Below are 19,862 nucleotides of genomic sequence, written 5' to 3'. Positions count from 1 at the left end.
CAGTGATGAAGATGCTTAGCAGACAAGAATAGTTCTGAACACTGAACCAAGAAAGCCATATGTATTACTTTTGTAGGTTTTTGTACGAAACAACCCCAAACTGAGTGCTACAAATCAACAAAAATTTGTCATTTACATGACTGGAAACTAGAACTCTGAGATCAAGTTTGCAAAACCATGTTCTCAGTTAGCTTTTGGTGATTGACAGCAATCTTTGGTGTTCTTGACTTGTGCCTGTGTAACTCTAGTCTGCCTTCATGACCACACAGCCTCTCTGCTCTGGGTGTCTGTGCCTTCATACAGCGTTCTTCTCTGTGTGTATATCTGTCTTTGTGTCTCTCTCCTGTTTTTGTAATGACACCTGTCATACTGGCTTAAGGGTACATCCTATTCCAGTATAACTTCATCTTAATTACATCTGCAAAGATACTTCTTCCAAATAGGGTTATATTCACAGGTACCAGGGGTTAGGACTTTTACATATATTTTGGGGACATGCAATTCATTGCACAAAAAGTGGGGTTGATTTTATAGCATTGACTCTAATTATGAAAAAACAAGTTTTCATGTTTAGAAATTTGTTAGCTGCTAGCTATTCTTTTTTTATTTGAATAAGCAACTTATACTGTAATTACAGTATTAAAATTTTCCAATATTCACACATAGTAGAAGCACATATGCATCTCACTAATATAGAATTTAGATCTTGATTTTACCTCTAAATGATCATAAGAATCTTGGGAAACTCATTCTAATTAATAACTTAGTGGCCTAATAAAAAGGAGACAGATGAGTGGAAGGAATGTTTAGTGATGATTTCAAAGAGTTTTGGTGATCTAATGAGAAAATAAACTAGAAAACGTGAACGTGTGGTACAGTTGAAACTATTTGAAGTGAAAGATAACGTTTCCAGTGTCCATTATACTTTAAAGACATTTTACTTGTTATCTCTTACAAGATCTAATTTAGAGACATGACCATTTAAGGGGCTATGCCAGTTCCTATTCTTCCAATGACGCAAATACTCAAATTACACTTTTAGGAAAACCTGCAAGAGAAGAATGGGGGCAAAAACTTATAATTATCAATATTTTCTTCCTGTGTAGTTTGGTTTCTGTACATTGAATGATTTTGTTTTTCAGTGTTTAAAAATTAGCTTCTATGGGGCGCCTGGGTGGCTCAGTGGGTTAAAGCCTCTGCCTTCAGCTCAGGTCATGATCCCAGGGTCCTGGGATCGAGCCCCATATCGGGCTCTCTGCTCAGCAAGGAGCCTGCTTCTCCCTTTCTCTCTCTCTCTGCCTGCCTCTTTGCCTGCTTGTGATCTCAGTCTGTCAAATAAATAAATAAAATCTTTAAAAAAAAAAAAAATTAGCTTCTATTTGAATATTTAAATTGCTTTAGTTGTGGCTTTCCTCCCTTTTCTTTTGAATTGTAAAGATGTTACTTATGTATTTATTTATGCAATAGTAATATAAAATATATTTTAATATATATGTTGTATATGCATACATATATGTGATCCATATGTATGTATGTGTATATTATTTCAGGAAAAAATGATGTTCTCTCTCTGAATCCCCCCAACCCTGTCTACCAGATCCTAAATATATTAGTGAACTTCTTGAAGGCAAGAATTTAGAATTGTTGATTCTCACTGTTATATCTCTATTATCAATGGAACCCATAGCCCAAAGTAGAAACTGAGTACATATTATATAATTTTAAATCCAGTATTGTTAACATTCAGTACTATATTAATTTCAGTTATACAATATAGTGATTCAACAATTCTACACATTACTCAGTGCTCATCACCATAAGTATACTCTTAATCCCCTTCACCTATTTAACCCATTCCCCCCAACCCCTCCCCTCTGGTAACCACAAGTTTCTTCTCTATAGTTAAGAGTCTGGTTTTTGGTTTATAATTTTTTTCATTGTTTTGTTTCTTAAATTCCACATAAGAGTGAAATTCCATGGTATTTCTCTTTCTCTGACTTATTTCCCTTAGCATTATACCCTTTAGATCCATCCATGTTGTTGCAAATGGCAAGATTTTTTTCTTTTTTATGGCTGAATATTATATTGTATATGTATATACCACATCTTCTTTATCCATTCATCTATCAATGGACACTTGGTCTGCTTCCATACTTTGGCTTTTATAAACAGTGATGAAATAAACAGGGGTGCACATATCTTTGTGAATTGGTGTTTATTGTATTTTTATATTTAATACCCAGTAGTGCAATTACTAGATCATATGGTTGTTCTATTTTTAATTTTCCATACTATTTTCCACAGTGGTGCACAGTTTGCACTGAATATATATTTTTCAATAAATGGATACATCACTTGAAAAGCCTTCACAGTTAAAGCAGTGTAATAGTGTTTCAGAGACAAAGGCACACAATTTAGCCTCTTATTAGCTGCTTACCAAGCAATTTTTACCATACGCAAGTCACTCGCTTTTCTCACAGACTCTGTTTTCTTATCTGTAAATTGAGGATATTCGTATATATTGTTTCATTGCCATTTGCAGGATTAAATGAATGTTAGGTCCATAAAACATTGCACTAAGCAAGTGCCTAATATTAATGCATAATTCTTAAAAGATGTACACGCTAAGTTCTTAAATGTAACTATTACACTACTGTTGTATTTGTCATTTGTTGTTTTTAGTACATGGAACAGCAGCCACCTCTGTGTGTTAGCAAAATTAGGTGTCATTGAAACCTCTGTTGTTTAATGAGATCTAAAAACAGCTTCCTGGAAGGTGTGATATTTATTCAAAAAGGACAAACATTTAGTCTGCCTATTTTTTGGTTTCTTTGCGTATTTTTTTCTCTTTTTCTTTGTCCTTAACCATAGCTCAGACTCTTAAAATCAAAGGTGAAGGGAATTGAGCACTGATTCTCCCAGATTACAGTCATGGAAAAAGTAGAGCTTTGTTTTCACATGGCCCAGCTCAACGCTTACCATTGTGACATGTGACTTGATGTTTATGAATCTCAGTTTTCTTATTTTCAGAAAAAGAAAGAAAATGTCTTCTATTGCTAAGCAACTGTGAAAAATAAATTACATGCCATAAAAAGTGCCTTACACAGAGCAGGCGATCGTTAAATGCTAGTTTCCTTCTTCATTTTTTCCACTTTCTCCAATCAGTTCACTTTTTCTGCTCTGGCAACCACTACTAACTTCCTTGTCTCACACTTTTCACATTCCGTAATAAAGTTCAATTTGTTTTGCTTATAATTATTGGAAATCATGTATGCAACATAAAAATGATACTCAGATTTTGTTTCCTTCAGGATTCTTTTTAAAAAATTGTATCACCAGGATGCCTGTTAAGAATTTTACTGTGAAAATTTTAACTGTAAGGAAGACTGAAATAGCCATAACTGTACAATGAACAGTTTCTACCCTGTGGGTGGAACTTTATGGAAGTTAAATCATTGTCATACGATGGCTGGACAGACATGAGTGAAGGAAAAGGATCATTTATTTGGATGCACAACAGCAATAGATCACAGTGGATGTCTGATACAGTTTTTTCTACATTAATAGGGCATTGCCACTGAAATCCTAACATTTGCTGTATGTTTAAGCCTCTACCAAAAATTCTTATAGTTTAACATTTTAAAAACTTGTTTCATAAGCAGAAGTCAGCAAACTTTTTTTTTTTTCTATAAAAGGCCAGATGGGATATATTTTAGACTCTGTGCGTACTATAGTTTCTGTGTCATAAAACTACTCAACTCTGCTTTTGAAGAGTAGAAAAAGCCAAGCATATGGCTTATGTAAACAAATGAGTATGGTGTGTTCTAGTAACATCTTATTCACAAAATATTTGTTGGGTTAGATTTGGCTTGCAGGCCATGGTTTGTCAGTCTCTGCTCTAAAATATATTTTGAAAAAGCAGGATGAGTTTTAAGCAAGGGGTTCTCTTTATTAGAAAGATCATGCATTATGAATGCATGTATTATCTGGTGGTCTTATGTTCCATTAACCATCCTTTATTACCTGATTTTCCTTGGAGTAACTATTTAATATTAAAGCTGTTTGGTATGCTGTTTTATGTTGAAAACGTAGCTCCATACAGATAACAGTTCTTTCTGGTAATGAACATCTTCCACGGAAAATGATATTGACTTCCTGAATGTCTTCAGGTCTTCATGCACTTTCCAGGGCACTGAAGCAGTTTTAGAATGAATGGAGTTATATGACTCAGATCCTGCCAATCAGAATTTCTCATCTCCGACTCTCAGTGAGTAATGCAGAAATGGTGATATAATCTGTACTGGGTCAAGTCATCCCCAGGATGTTCTTGAAGTTGTTATTAAATTTAAGAAATACAGTGGAACTACATTTTGTGAGAAATGAAAGGATACACTTCCTTGAAGCACTCCCCTCTATGATAGAAACCATAAAACAGGAAAGAAAAGATGGGGAAATAATGAGAGCTCTGATACTAATGTTTATATCCTGGATCCAATTAGATCCTAAGCTAATTTTTCCTTTAATTTATTTATTTTTTGTCTTCTTGAGTAGGAATTTGAATTACATTTCTATGCTTGAAATAAAAAAAGGTATTTAGTAACAAGCCTTTATATTATTTTTGCTAAGATCCTGTAATTTCTAAATGTACAGATAGGCCTGGGAAATATGACATCTTAATATATCAGTGGTGGGGTCATAAAATATGCCCATAAAGTTTGCACTCAAGTCTTATGTCAACCACTTCTAAGTCTGCAACCTTGTATACATTATTTAACCTTTTAAAAAAAATCTTTATTCCTTCATATGACTGATATGTGCTGTTATAAGGATAAGTTGAATAAGTAGGTATAATTATAGCTTACATAGAGCAAGCATCCCAAAAATTTTACCTGTAATTATAACTCATTTATACTTTATAGAGAAAGTTTTCCTCAAACCCCTTGTGCTAAAAGGTGGTTATAAGGAAGCCAAGAATAGAGTTGCAGGTACTAGACTTAAGTGGAAGTGCATGACTGAATTCAAACTCTGTGTTTCAAAGAAGTACATTTTTAGAGCCCTCAGGAAGGGCTTCAGCTTATATCAGCATTCCTATTCAAAGTTTCATCTATAAACCATTGCTAAACCACAGACTGATATTTAAAGATTTACATGTTTTTACAGCAGTTCGACACAAAAACATATATAATGAATCTAATAATAGGAAAAATAGACTTCCATTTTCTATAGTGTTATCTTTTGTCTTTCATTTTAATAGTAACTTTGTCTTTTCTATAAAATGACTCCTACATGACCAGTGATGTTTAGGGATGGAGGACAGATCTTTTACCACCCAGAGTTTAAGAATCATGGCTGTAGGGCATGAGGTGGTGCTGAGGTGAGCTTAGGAAGGTTCAAGACAGAATTGGCATCTATTGCCATAGGTGGCACTGCCTCGCAAGAGGCAACCGTCAAGCCCATTCAACACAGAGAAGCAGCATTCATGAGCAGCCCTTCATCCACTGCATGTTACAAGCCAGTGAGGTAGAAATGGTGGTGAGAGAATCCAGTTCCAGGGAAGGAGATCACCAGAAGGCAGTTTCAGAAAGCTGAGGTCTTCATAGGCAGAAAAGCCATCTCTACAAAAACCTATTAATTAGGGTTAAGAGGGGAAATCGGGAAAATTTGGTGGGCTATCAGGATTAAATTAAAACGTGAAGTATACCTAAGCCTGCAAGTAGGGCATTCTTCTGCAATGACTTTGAAAATTTCTGTGGATAGAATTACTGTAGCTTCTGCTAAAAAATACAGGATTGGGGCACCTGGGTGGCTCAGTGGGTTAAAGCCTCTGCCTTTGGCTCAGGTCATGATGCCAGGGTCCTGGGATGGAGCCCTGTGTCGGGCTCTCTGCTCAGCGCGGAGCCTGCTTCCTCCTCTCTTCCTGCCTCCCTCTCTGCCTACTTGTGATCCCTGTCTGTCAAATAAATAAATAAAATCTTAAAAAAAAATACAGGATCAAAAAATTTAAGAACAACAACCATGAGCAGATTATGTCAGTGACTTCAGTGATTAAGATTTCAGGAAACATAGGTTAACAGGAAACAGAATCCACATACTGTCCAGTCAGTTTGATGATGCAGATCACCACCCCCAAACATAGTTTCTTCACATGATCTGCTCAGAGGAGCTGGAAAAGATCTAGGCTGGGGCAGAACCTCTCATCTCAAATTTCTTTGGGGAAATTTTATTCACATCTAAGGACAAATAAGTATAGGGTGATGTTAACTTCCAAGCCAAATTAAAAGTTACAAGGAAGATTTTACAAGTAAGCTAAGCTGTCATTTCTCTAACTTTACCAATGGACAGAGCTTTAAAGTTAGAACATGTAAAAAATAATTGCTGTTTATACAGAACATCCAAAACTTCATGAAACTATGTTTCAGGTAACTTTTGTAAACTTTTTTGTAAAGTTACCTGAAACAGGAAGATGTTTTGGGGTTATATATACTTTCAAAGTTTAAAGATAATAGGCAAAGTTTTACCACTATAATATTATAGTAGCCCAGGTAAAGAGGTAAAAGTGACAAAAACCTCATTCCCATAATACTTGCCTCAGTCAGTAGTAAGCTCTGTTTGTCTCCCCTAGCATCCTTTGACTGGTTGTGCCTTCCTACCTGCCTTCTCTATTTTACTCTGTATCTGTAACTTCATACGTTTTCCTTCCTTTTTCTTTTATTTCTTTTTTTTTAAAGATTTTATTTATTTATTTAAGAGAGAGAGAGAGAGCACGCGCGCATGAGAGGGCACAAATGGGGCAGAGAGGGAGATAGGCTCTGCCCTGAGCAGGGATCCCAGGACCCCGAGATCATGACCTGAGCTGAAGGCAGACACAGACTGACTGAGCTACCCAGGCATGCTGCTCTTTTTCTTTTTATTCCTGGTTAACTTGACTCTATCCACATTTCATCTTTCTCTTTTAAATGACATTTATAAAACTTAAAATTCTGTCTCCCTCTCTTTTGCTCTATCAAAAAATCAATACCAATTTCTTATTTTTTTAATTCTAAAAACTTAAATTTCTTTGTATTTATTTTTAAACATTCTTAGTGACATTACTTAACGATTCTCCCTCTAATGTGCTCCTAGTTATTGCATGAAGCCACTTTTTTCCTATTGTTTTCAACTTCCCTTTCACTTCATTTCCCTCAATAATCCAAATCAGATCCAGAATTGAATAATGTTGTTTGGTGAATTGAGCCACCAAATTAATTAGCACAGAGGTAATCTTTAAGGAAGAGCAAGAGCAATGAACATCAATAAAATAAGCCATATTAAATAAAGAATTATTTGCTAACACTCCAGGGACTTATTTGAACAAATTCACCTCCTTTTTTTTTTAAGATTTTATTTATTTATTTGACACACAGAGAGAGATCACAAGTAGGCAGAGAGGCAGGCAGAGAGAGAGAGAAAGAGAGGAAGGGAAGCAGGCTCCCTGCTGAGCAGAGAGCCCAATTTGGGACTCGATCCCAGGACCCTGAGATCATGACCTGAGCCAAAGGCAGTGGCTTAACCCATTGAGCCACCCAGGCGCTCCTGTATGTATTTTTTTTTTAAGAGAGAGAGAGTGAGTTGGGGGAGGGGCAGAAGGAGAGGGAGAAAGAGAATCTCAAGATTGGTGGGGCTCAATCTCAAGACCCTGAGATCATGACCTGAGCCAAAATCAAAGAGTTGGACACTTAAATGACAGAGCTGCCCAGATGTCCCTGGTTTATATGTATTTTTAGTTATGTTCCCTTCACAAAGAAGTGTTGTGATGATATGTTCATTTTGTTATAGACATGACTCTTTGTATGCAGAAACACAGTTCTTTTATGTGGACCATTGGCTTCAAGACATTCTTGACCAATAACTAGTTAAAAAGTCAAATTCTTCAAGCTCTGTATGAGTAGGATCTGCCATATTCTTATCCCTCACCAAACATTAGTAATACATACAGTGTTATTATACACAGTTCATCAACCTTAAGTTCTTAGGTTTCCTAAGTTAAAGAATTTAACCAGAAAAAGCAGTGTATTTCTTCTTTTGTTCTGTTTAATTCAAATAGTTTTAATAATATTTTAACTATATCTACAGTGAAGGGATGTTTATTAGGAAGCCTTCAGGCCCAATTACAGTGAAACTAGGAGTGCAAAAAAGGCATATTACCCTTTTCAATACACTGTGAATATCAGAGCCCTTGTGTTAGATTGTATTGATTTTGGTTTGACCGTGTGACTGGAGCGGACTACTGGAATGTGAAAGAAGGATTGTTGCTTTAGCCTAGACCCAGAATGAAAGACACAAGTATTAGAGCTCACCTTGATGTATAACCTGGAGAAGAGCCACCACATGAGACCCGTAGACTCTTATGTTATTTGTTGCAAGCCACTGAAATTTTTAGGAATACATTGCTTTGTAGCACCATCACAGCCGGCATTGAACAACACAGCTCCTGTCTGTGAGGGCCTCCACATGACAGCTGGCTTTACCTTCCCTGTCCTGTGAATACAGCTTTCACCCACAGCATATTGGGAAGTTTTTAAACAAAGAACTACATGATAATAAATATAATTGGACCAATTGTATTACTTATCCTTTGCATAGCTCTTTAATATCGCTTAATATAATGCTTGAACCCAGCCCGACATTGGTAATAAAGGGCCGGGGGTAAAATGTCCACTTTCCCAATGATATGAGTGCTCTGAGAAAATTATTTTACTCAATATAATTTTTGTTCCTATTTTCTTTGTTGGAGAAGGTATTTAAGTTAACTCCGTCCTACAGCTACTAAATTAGGGATCTGAGAAAATAAAGAAGAACCCTGTGTCCTGTTTCTTAGGAGCTCACAGATTAGTTGTAGAGAAAGGTAAGCAACGAGAACAGTTACAACTCAGAGAAAGGAGTATTATATAAAAGAAATATGGAACTTTTTATGGAAAGCCATGAAGCAAAAGGCCCACTTAGCTAAAGAACAGGAAACTATGAAACATATATAGTGGCATTTCCAGGAAAGTCAAGCTGGTATAGAAGGTATGAACAAAACCTTGGTCACATGAAGTGTGACATTTTGGGGAACTTCATGCAATTGGCAGTTTCTAAAATTGGGGTCTGATATGAGAAGGAACTTGAATGGTGCAGAAGATGAGACTTCTGGGAAGGCTGGGACCAATTGTAAAGGGTTTTCTTTCTCTGATAAATGAGAAAATAGTCAAAGAAGATTTTTTTTTTTTAATATAACAGAGAGAAATCACAACTAGGCAGAAAGGCAGGCAGAGAGAGGAGGAAGCAGGCTGTCTGTGGAGCAGAGAGCCCGATGCGGGACTCGATCCCAGGACCCTGGGATCATGACCTGAGCTGAAGGCAGAGGCTTTAACCCAGGCGCCCCTCAAAGAAGATTTTTAAAACAAAATATTGTTGATTAAAATTTTTAAGTCAGGGGAAGGATTGAAAAGAGTCCCATTTTACAGAAATTATTATTGGTGGAGTTTTGAAAAATGACCCTAGAGTTGAGGGATAGTTGTACAGGGAATATCTTCTGTGAAATAGTTGCGATGATCTGTGTCTTGGCAATTCAAGTAAAACATGACATGGTGAATAGAGGTAGGCAGAACCCAAAGGTGCTTTGTGTGATGGAGTAAGGAGTGCTTTGTGGCTGATGAGATGAAGTAGATGAAGAGAGATTAAATCATTGGAGAGAACCTTTGGGTTTCTTTCTGAATTAGCAGATGGACAATGTGTCAGTTTTCTAGGACTGCCAATAACACTGTACCAAAATACAGGTGGCCTCAATAACGGTACCTTTTTTCGCATAGTTTTGTAGGGTGAAAGTCCAAAATCAAAGTGTTTGCTGGGGTATTTTCTTGAGACCTCTTTCCTTAACTTGCAGATAGCCATTCTTTTGGTCTTCCTGATACTCCCTCTGTGTAGGAATGTCCTTGGAATCTCTGTGTGTGTCCTGATTTCTTCTTACAAGGACATCTGTCAGAAATTAGGGAAGGGTGTCCATTTTGCCTATCTTCTTTAAAGGCCTTATCTCAAAATAGTGTCATACTTTCAGGTACCTAACTGGTGTTTGGGACTTCAGTATTCACTTCAGTGAATTAATTCACTTCAGTGAATTAATCATGTATCTCTTAAAATGAATATTGAAGGAAAGTAGGAATGTTTTACTTCTGGAAAAGATTCCAAGATACACATTTTCTGCCTTGAAATAATTGGCCAACTGTCTTCTCAAAGAGCCTATTTGTTTTATTTCCAAAGGGTAGCAAGGTAACAAATACCTCAATATTATAAGGGGGGAAATTTCATCCTGATATGATTGGAGTGGGGCTCTTAATTTAGAAGAGCTGAATTTGAGGGTCAAAATCAGAGGAAAGGATCATACAGAAGGTCATATAAGATGGAGAGTTTTTTACTAATCTATTGAAAGCTAGAATCCTAAGCTTTCTAAGGTATCTCATATGCCACAGAAAGAGGAAACTTTAGAGCAGTTGGGTGTAGTAGTCTCACTGATTGTAAATGGAGAGGAGGTAATATGGTTTATTTTGTATAGGGGGTGAGGAGCAATTCCTCTCTAGTATTGAAGGGTGATCATGCTTTCTATAGGCACCAGGTAAAGGAAGGTGAAGAAAGAGCTAGGAGAATGTTCAGCAGGATTACTAAGTGAGCCAATAGAACTCATATGAGAGAATAAATAAAATACTGTCATAGACACTGAAGTGTAACAGTTACTTGAGGCCTTGAGATAATAGGATAAATATATCTGTAGTCCTACCATCAAAGAGTTCTAGTTAAGTGGGGAGAAAATGCAGGATATAATAAGAACAGTGACATGTGCCTAATGCAACATGGTCATACACGCATGGACATTTAACCTATCATTGGGGAAGAAAAGTTCTTTTAGAGATGACTGATTCTTGAAAAACTAGGTAGGATGGTTTGAATTTTTAAGTCTCTCCCCATCCAAGCTTAATATGTTGGAAACGTCACCCCCAAAATGGTACTGATAAGAGGTGGGGCCTTTGAATGGTGATTAGGTCATGAAGGTAGAACCTTCATGGGTGGAAGTAGGGCCCTTGTAAAAGAGGGCTGACAGAGTTCTCTAACCTACGATATGAGGACAAAATGAAGAAGTTGGTCATCTGCAACCTGGAAGAGGGCTTTCACCAGAACCTGACCAGGCTGGCATCTTGAGCTTGAATATCCAGGCTCCAAAACTGTGAGTAATAAATTTCTGTTATTTATAAGCTACCCAGTCTATAGTATTCTGCTGTGACTGCCCAAATAGACTAAGACAAGTATGCAGGCCAGTGGGATAGGAGATGAAATTATAAGCAGAGGAGATCAACATAAGCATAATCTTGCCTTAAGATACATCATGACATGCTGGAAAAGTAAGAGAAAATAAGCATTGCTGGAAAATTAAGTGGTTGGCCGGTAATCCTCACTGCCCTCCCCCCACTGCCCTCACAAAAAAAAATGGAGATGAGAAGTTGAGTTGAGACAGAAATAGTACCAAGAACCATTGTCTGAGATAAACTGTGGAAACTCCTATGCCTTATAACCTCTACAAGATTGTGTTGCCGTTTATCCCCGCATTGAATAGCATGAGGACTTGACAGTTATAGCAAAACACAGGTTTGCATTCTTATGCTTAGAAACAGAAGAATGGGTAAAGTGAAGAGACTGTTCCTCTCTGTACTGAGGAAGGAGGTGTTTTATAGCAGTGTCATAATGCAAAAGAAAATAGACTGAATCCTTTGGGCTTCAAGAAAAACAAGAAAATTTTTAAAAGGCATCCAAATCTATGCAAAGTGACTTTTGGGCAAAGGGGTTGTTCAGACTAATTAGCCAGTAATCAGCTATATATATGTCTTAAATATATCCAACAGAAGTTGGATATATTTATCCAACTTCTTTCTTTTGTCCTTGGTTTCTTCATATATTTTCAACCTAGCAGGATTTTCCTTATATATGGCAAAAGTAGAGAGATACTGCCTGGGGAGATCTGTATTGGGAAAGACTTTAATAGGTAACATACTTTCCCCACTGTTGCTTGAAAATCTGTGCTTTCCTTCACTTTCAGAAAATACATGTACGGTACTGTGCCTGTGGGGATGGGGTAGTTGAAAGAATGCAGAGGAAGAGATAATACCATCAAAAGTGCTTTGACTGTAGGGACCCCTGGGTGGCTAAGTGGGTTAAGCCTTTGCCTTTGGCTCAGGTCATGATCTCAGGGTCCTGGGATGGAACCCTGTGTTGGGTTCTCTGCTCACAGGAAGCCTGCTTCCCCCCTCTCTCTCTGCCTGCCTTTCTGCCTACTTGTGATCTCTGTCAAATAAATAAAATCTTAAAAGAAAAAAAAGAAAGAAAGAATCTTTCTCACACAGGATGACTTTACGGTTAGGAACCTGGGTGGTTCAGTTGGTTGAGCAACTGCCTTCGGCTCAGGTCATGATTCCAGAGGAGCAGGATCGAGTCCCGAGTCAGGCTCCCAGCTCCAGAGGGCGTCTGCTTCTCCCTCTGACCTTCTCCTCTCTCATGCTCTCTCTCACTGTGTCTCTCTCAAATAAAATATTTTAATAATAATTAAAAAAAAGTGCTTTGACTATAGCATAGTGCTATTCAGTAACAAAGTAGGTGTCTGTCTTGTCCAGGTTAAATAAAACATCAATCGCCCAGTGAAATATGCTTAAAATTACAGTTTATTTATGGATATGCACTGGCAATTGCAGTCACCAATATAAATACAGTACATTTCAGTTAGAAACAGACCACATATCAGAAAGCGTCCGGAGATCCTGATAAGCAAGGCCACTGTGGGGAGAAATATGTAAAAAAGTTTGTGATAGATTAATGGAAGCAGCAAAATTTGTTTCTGGCAAAGGAAGGAGGTGCAATGAGAGAAGAAAAAAATGAGAGAATAAATTGTTCTGTGCATGTGAAGGCACTCTTTCTGTAATTCACTGTACTTTGCATTCAGAGATGAGACTCCTGAGGAAGCTCAATCTGGGTGGATTCTTGTGGGTAAAAAAATACATGTTCATAAGTTGGTTTTGACAAATATACATAGGCTGGAAAATAAAAATAAAAAAACAAAACTCAACAATAACAGTAGAGAATAAAGAATGCAGTCTTCCCTTAAAAGGATTATGATACATTTGGGAGACCAGAAAACTGAAAGTGAAGGTGGTTAAAGGTTAATAAGTAAGGTGAAGTTGCGATTTCCTTTATATTCCTACTTTCCCAAAAGCTAAAGTGATTTAAAGACAACTCATCTCTGAGAATGAAGAGAGGTACTTCTTCAGCTCCTCAAGTATTCTTGGTGCAGATTCTCCAAAGTACTTTGGAATCTCAGAAGTTGTTTTGTGTATTTTGCCATTAGGGAGTTCAAAATCAACTGAAAGGGGAAAAGTTTCTTTGTGAGAGAGTGTTTGGGAGAGCCTGTGCACAGCTTATTCAGGTGTTTGGGTCTGTGAAGATCAAGGATGAATGGAAGCAAGTAGGGTCAACAAGTGTGCCCAGTTTCCTGGGATGTTCCTGATTATAAGACTGATAGGCTCCCATCCCATGAACTGCCCAAGTCTAGGGACCACTGTATCAGTTGGTCATCATAGAAATAGGGGAAATTAGCATCTTGCCCTGACAACTAGAGTTAGCTGAGTATCAGAACATGCAGATAGACTCTGGTACCACTGGCTATTAAGTAAAGAGCTATGGGATGGGGGCAGTACTCACTGAACTGGCAAAAGCATAAAGTTTTCCAAAGGAGCCAAGTTTCATGTGTAAAGGACTCCATTTTCCTTGTATATCTAGGGAATTCTGTAGGAATTAGGAAGAAGTGTCATGGTTGCCATCAGTCCCTCCTAGTGAAGGACTAACTAACAGGTAAAGGGACCCAACTGAGATGTTCTGAAGTTTACACAACCCAATAGAGGAGGAGACAATGACTATGCTGCTGCAGAATTTCTGACTTCAGAAACTATGAGAATGTGTCCAGGTGTGACTCAAAGACCACCAACTTCACCACAAAAACTTAAATGGCCCTCGTTGCTATCCAGACTGAGGGAAATAACAGCTGCCTAGGGCACAGGCAGACTAGTTTCCAACAAAATAAACTACAGTGGATGTGGGAATCAAAAACTGGTGCTGGCTGGGAGATAGAAAGGAAGCAAGTCATAAAAGATCCTGTTTCCTTCAGTGTTTCCTCAACCAGGCCTTAAGGAGATAAAACCCTCTCATTTCTGTTAGGGAGTACAGGGGAAACCTATAAAGGTAGGAATGGAATTGAAAGGAGATGAGGTGTGGAAGCAAACCCTGATGGAGATGTGTAAAGGACAGTAGCTGAAATGGTAATCCCTGAACTAAATTAAAATTGCCCTTGATTGGATTTACTCCAAGGCATGACTGATAATGGCAGAATAAGGCTAATGTGCAAGATAGAAAAGGAAAGATTTGGGAGATTGGAAATATTTGTGGTTCGGTATTACCCCAGATTTATCTTTATAGAAGAGACTCATTTGAGTTTTCTTTTTTTACTAAAAATTAACATATGCTTAAGTAATGCACAATTTGCATGACTTCCTTGAGAAAGGAGTCTCACCTGGCCCATAAGCAAAAGCTGATTAAATCACACGATTCCCTCTCACCACAGGACTCCTTCTACAAAGCCCTTCTTGTGGCATACTAATAGGACAAGACTGTTAACAGTTACTCAAAAGCAGTCCCCAGCGCTCAGATATCTGTGTCTTCTTGGAATGACAAAAGGAATGTGGAGTCTCTGTGTTGTATAGCCAGAGGCAAATAGGGAATCAAAGGCAGGCAGAGATGTCTCCTATTAAAGCAGAATATACTTGTCTGAGAAACTACACTCAGAGATGTCCATGTCACATATATCATAGAGAATGGCTTCTGAAGTAGCTGAACTAATTATATATTAAAAATAAAGTGGATAGAGAAGAGGGGAGATTGAATGCTTGAAACTACACTTTTTTTTTCAATTTAAATACTAACTAAGATATAATATGCAATGGCATAGGGGAGATGTTGGGGAAAGAATCTAGGAAGATTAGACATTAAAAAGTAAAAGATGATTGGGGTGCCTGGGTGTCTCAGTGAAGCAGTTAAGTGTCTGACTCTGGATTTCAGCTCAGGTGGTGATCAGGGTGCTAAGATGGGCCCATGTTGGGGACTCCTCGCTCAGTGGGGTCTTCTTCTGTCTCTCTCTGTCTCTAGAATAAAGAAAGAAATCTTAAAAAAAAAAAAAAAGGATGATTGAAATATGAAACAGTCCAGTGAATTAGAAAAGCTTGTTTAACCTGTTAAACTGACTGTAAAAGATGGGGCTCTCTTGCTCAAAGAATTGCCCCAGTACAAAACATAAGATGATACTTCCTTCTTTTTGGTTACTGTTTCTTATTGCCCCTTTTGATTCTATGACATGAGAATGTGTTCACTAAGAATCAGTAATGTCAAGCTAAATCCTTTTTTTTTTTTTCCATTTTATTTATTTTTTCAGCGTAACAGTATTCATTCTTTTTGCACAACACCCAGTGCTCCATGCAAAACGTGCCCTCCCCATTACCCACCACCTGTTCCCCCAACCTCCCACCCCTGATCCTTCAAAACCCTCAGGTTGTTTTTCAGAGTCCATAGTCTCTTATGGTTCGCCTCCCCTCCCCAATGTCCATAGCCCGCTCCCCCTCTCCCAATCCCACCTCCCCCCAGCAACCCCCAGTTTGTTTTGTGAGATTAAGAGTCATTTATGGTTTGTCTCCCTCCCAATCCCATCTTGTTTCATTTATTCTTCTCCTATCCCCCTACCCCCCCATGTTGCTTCTCCATGTCCTCATATCAGGGAGATCATATGATAGTTGTCTTTCTCCGATTGACTTATTTCACTAAGCATGATACGCTCTAGTTCCATCCACGTCGTCGCAAATGGCAAGATTTCATTTCTTTTGATGGCTGCATAGTATTCCATTGTGTAAGCTAAATCCTTTTATTTATTCTTGAGATGACCCACCATATAGAATTAGAAAAAGCATCATCATGTTCAGAGTTTGAAACTCTGGGCTCCAGCCTGGACTGCTTCCAATTTGTATGCCATTAGGGAATTTGTATGACATCAGAATTTCCGTTTCCTCACCAATAGTAAGGGGGAAAATATGTATATGTGAAGTTCATAAAAAAGATAAAATGTAATGACATATATGGAAACACTTCAAAAATTGCTAAGAACAGGGCACTGGGTGGTTCAGTTGGTTGAGTGTCTGATTTTGATTTCCACTCAAGTCTTGGTTTCAGGGTTTTAAGATTGAGCACCACGTTGGGCCCCATATTGGGCATGGGGCCTGCTGAAGATTCTTTCTCTCCATCTCTCTCTCTCCCCTGCCCCCATCTCTCCCTCCCCAAAAAGAAGGAAAAAAAAAATGCTGGGAACATTCTAAATTTAAAGCATGAATGTTACTATTTTCTTTTTCACAGCCTTCTAACTTCTTATTCTGGGCTGCTAGGTTCTGACTGTTCATGCTACAACTCTCACTTTATTATTTTATGTAAATCATCTTCAAGTTCATCTGGTTTCTTTTCAACTTTCAGCTCTGTTATCCTCATGCTGTTTTCTTATACGAAAGCAAAGGGCTGCCACAGTGCCAGGAATCATATACAGACATGATAATGTAAAGCAGAATAAGAGAAACTTGCTGTCCCTGTGTATTGTTTATATGCTACTGATCAGAGTAGAAACCTTTCAGAGAAACCCTCCTCCCAAATACTTACTCTTATATCCTGTTGGTCCAAATTCTATCATATTTCCATGCCCGAACCATCAGTGGGAAGGTGAACTTGACCACTGGGATAAGTTTAGACCTATCAGAACCTAACCCTGAAGCATAAATCTTCTCTGTGAAGAGACAAGACATGAAGACAACTAGGGTTTTATTGAGATGGAGAGAGTAGGTTTTTTTCAGTTGACAACAATCAGTATCCACCCATAAGCATTATTCATAATCTGGTCACATAAAAATAGAGAATTTATATAAATATAATTAGATAGTCTGGTTCCATATATGCATTTTCCTCCTAAATCTTATGTTGGCAAAATATTTCCTACTTTTTAATAATACTGATCTTTTTTGAAACTCTCAGAAGCAGACAAATGCATGGGAGTCATAATACTAAAAAGTTAAGATTTTGAAAAATTAAATCTCTAGTTTTAAGTGAGAACTGTGTTAGACATTATTCAAAGGCAAAATATCCTGTACCTGTAACTACTGACAACAGATTCTGCAGTGTGTATGTGTGCAAAGAACTATACTATACAGAAATGGATTCAGTAGGTGATTTTGTCTGTGTTAACGTGGGTGTGCTTTTTACTACGGTTTCTAAATTCATTTGTTTTTCCTTTTATTAGTTATGTGAGGAAGACAGACTAATTTACATTTTATAATTTTGTGAGGAATTGCCATGGAAGTGTGGAATTAGCTGTTCCTTATGATATATTATGGTGATGTCTTAGAATCCTAGTAGATTACACTCTGGTCAGTTCTGGCTAGACTAACCCATATTAACAGTATCTGATCTGACTTTTCTGTTTTTGGCATCTCAACAAATGAGGAAAAACTGAGTTCCATGATCAAAGGAAAATAAGTTTTTTAATAAGATACTACTTCAACAATTATAAATATTTAATGCTACATTTATTAACATTGATTTACATAATGCTTCTGTGGACTGTTAATTCATTCAGGATTATAATATTGTAAACTTTTAATATTGTTTTCTTTAGGGAAGAAAACATTTAAAAGTTTCAGAATACCTCGTGTATATTGCATAGAAATCGAATAAACTAAATTTTATTTTCATGACTTCAGGTTTAAAATCAGGAGATGCAGGGAAAGCTTCAAAGCAATTGTGAATTCTAAAAAAGAATCAAAATTCCATTTTCTTTTCTAATTCCCAGCCATTCATGCATCATTGCAATCCTGCATAACACAAATTTCCTGAAGGCTCTAGGGTAGCAGTATACGTGGAAAACCATTGTATTTGGGATCAAATCTCCTGAAGGAATGCTTATCAACAGAAAAATATTTTGGTTCTTTCATAAAACAACTCTTTCTTATCTGTATGAACACAGTATTTTTACAGTAGAACTTAGCTGCTTTCTGGAAAATGTTTTCAAATATTGAACTGAATTCACTTGTGACATCAGCTGTTCCTTGACACTAGTGAATGTTCTCTCAGAAGCCAAACAATTGTAGATAACTAAAAAGCTAAAACCAGTACATTGAAAACAAAACAATGTAACAACAAAAAACTTAAGTAATTATAACAAGAAATCAAATGTTTGTGTTTATAACAATGTGTAGTGTAGTTTACCATAATCTCTTGAATTTTACATTAGATCCATCAGATTGGGTAGGTATATCTAGAGGTTAGTTAGTATCCATGATATTCAGATATATTCACATTGGTTTAAGGTAAAGGGAGTGTAGGAAGAGGCAATAAATAAGTAAATAATAGATTAGTGTCTTTTAACCTAATTAGAAACATGAGATAATTTCTCATGAAAGATATTGTATCTTCACTTTGTCATGCAGTAAATCCTATGGGCATGTTTATTCCCATTTTTTTTTTTAATAGGAAACAACTCTAAGTCTTAGAGATAAATGGAAGAAGAGAGAGAAATGAAGGAAAGTAGATTTCAAAGCAGGGGGGTAGGATCAGAGTATACCAGACTCTTTACTTGGGATGTAACACAGCTGCTACTAACCAGCCTGGATGACATTTTGAGCCAATTGCCACTACCTACAATGAGAAAGACAGGGAAGATATACTCTACATTCAACGAGGAACCTGTCTTCCTAATTTTGCTTTATATATGGTTTTCTTTAATACTTCTGACCAGAGTGAGAATCATATCCAGCACCCTGCATGTGGAGCATCTGAATCTCTGGAGGGTTGTGACAACCTCAGTGGAGAGATTCAAGAAGCAGGGACTGAGGCTAAATCAGAGCTTTTGTCACTGAACTGAATGACAGGCCAAAAGAGAGAAAATGAAATGCTGAAGTTAGAAGACAAATGGGTGATACGTATTAGAGAGGGCACTTGTGATGAGCAGTGGGTGTTACATGTAAGTGATGAGTCACTAAATTCTACTCCTGAAATTAATATCACACTGTATGTCAACTAATTTAAATAAAAATATGAAATATTAACAAAAACATAAATCATAGGAACAAGTTAGAGGAGGCAAGATACTAAAGCTAGACAGAATAGAAACAATAGTTAAAGAGAAAACAAAACAATGGATTGAAGATGTGGAGTGATAACAAATGGTATCAATTTAGGAATGACTTACTTTGTTGCAAGATTCTGGGAACTTTTACGTGCAGTCCATTATACTTCCACTTGGCAGGCAATGACATAGAAAGTGCTCAGTTTTTACTGATGCTCTCAGTTTTCACTGGCTAAGGTGATGATAGACTCCATTTCTTTTACAGATTTACTTTTAAGAAAATAACATAGTCTGAGACAACTTACCCAACATTATGAGAGAGAAGAATGCATTAAAAAACCCACCAGATACCTCTAAATAGTTTCTAATCGGAGTACCTGAATTAAAGTAGTAATTGTAACAATTTCAAGTATAAAACTTCTGGTATTTCCACTGACTTGTCTCTATTTCTCTCCCCCCGCCCTTCCAAGTGGCATTTATCAGTCATCTCAGTTTTTCTACTTCAAATACATAGTCCATACTCATATAGGTACAGGAGATTCTGTGCAAAATCTGGATTAATTCAAAAGCCTTAGACCACTTAGCCTGCATTTTTCTTTAGTTCTCT

Source organism: Meles meles, chromosome 15 (assembly GCF_922984935.1).
Source record: "Meles meles chromosome 15, mMelMel3.1 paternal haplotype, whole genome shotgun sequence".
Classification (NCBI taxonomy): domain Eukaryota; kingdom Metazoa; phylum Chordata; class Mammalia; order Carnivora; family Mustelidae; genus Meles; species Meles meles.
The sequence above is the reverse complement of the archived record's forward strand: the minus strand, read 5'-3'. Positions refer to the sequence as shown.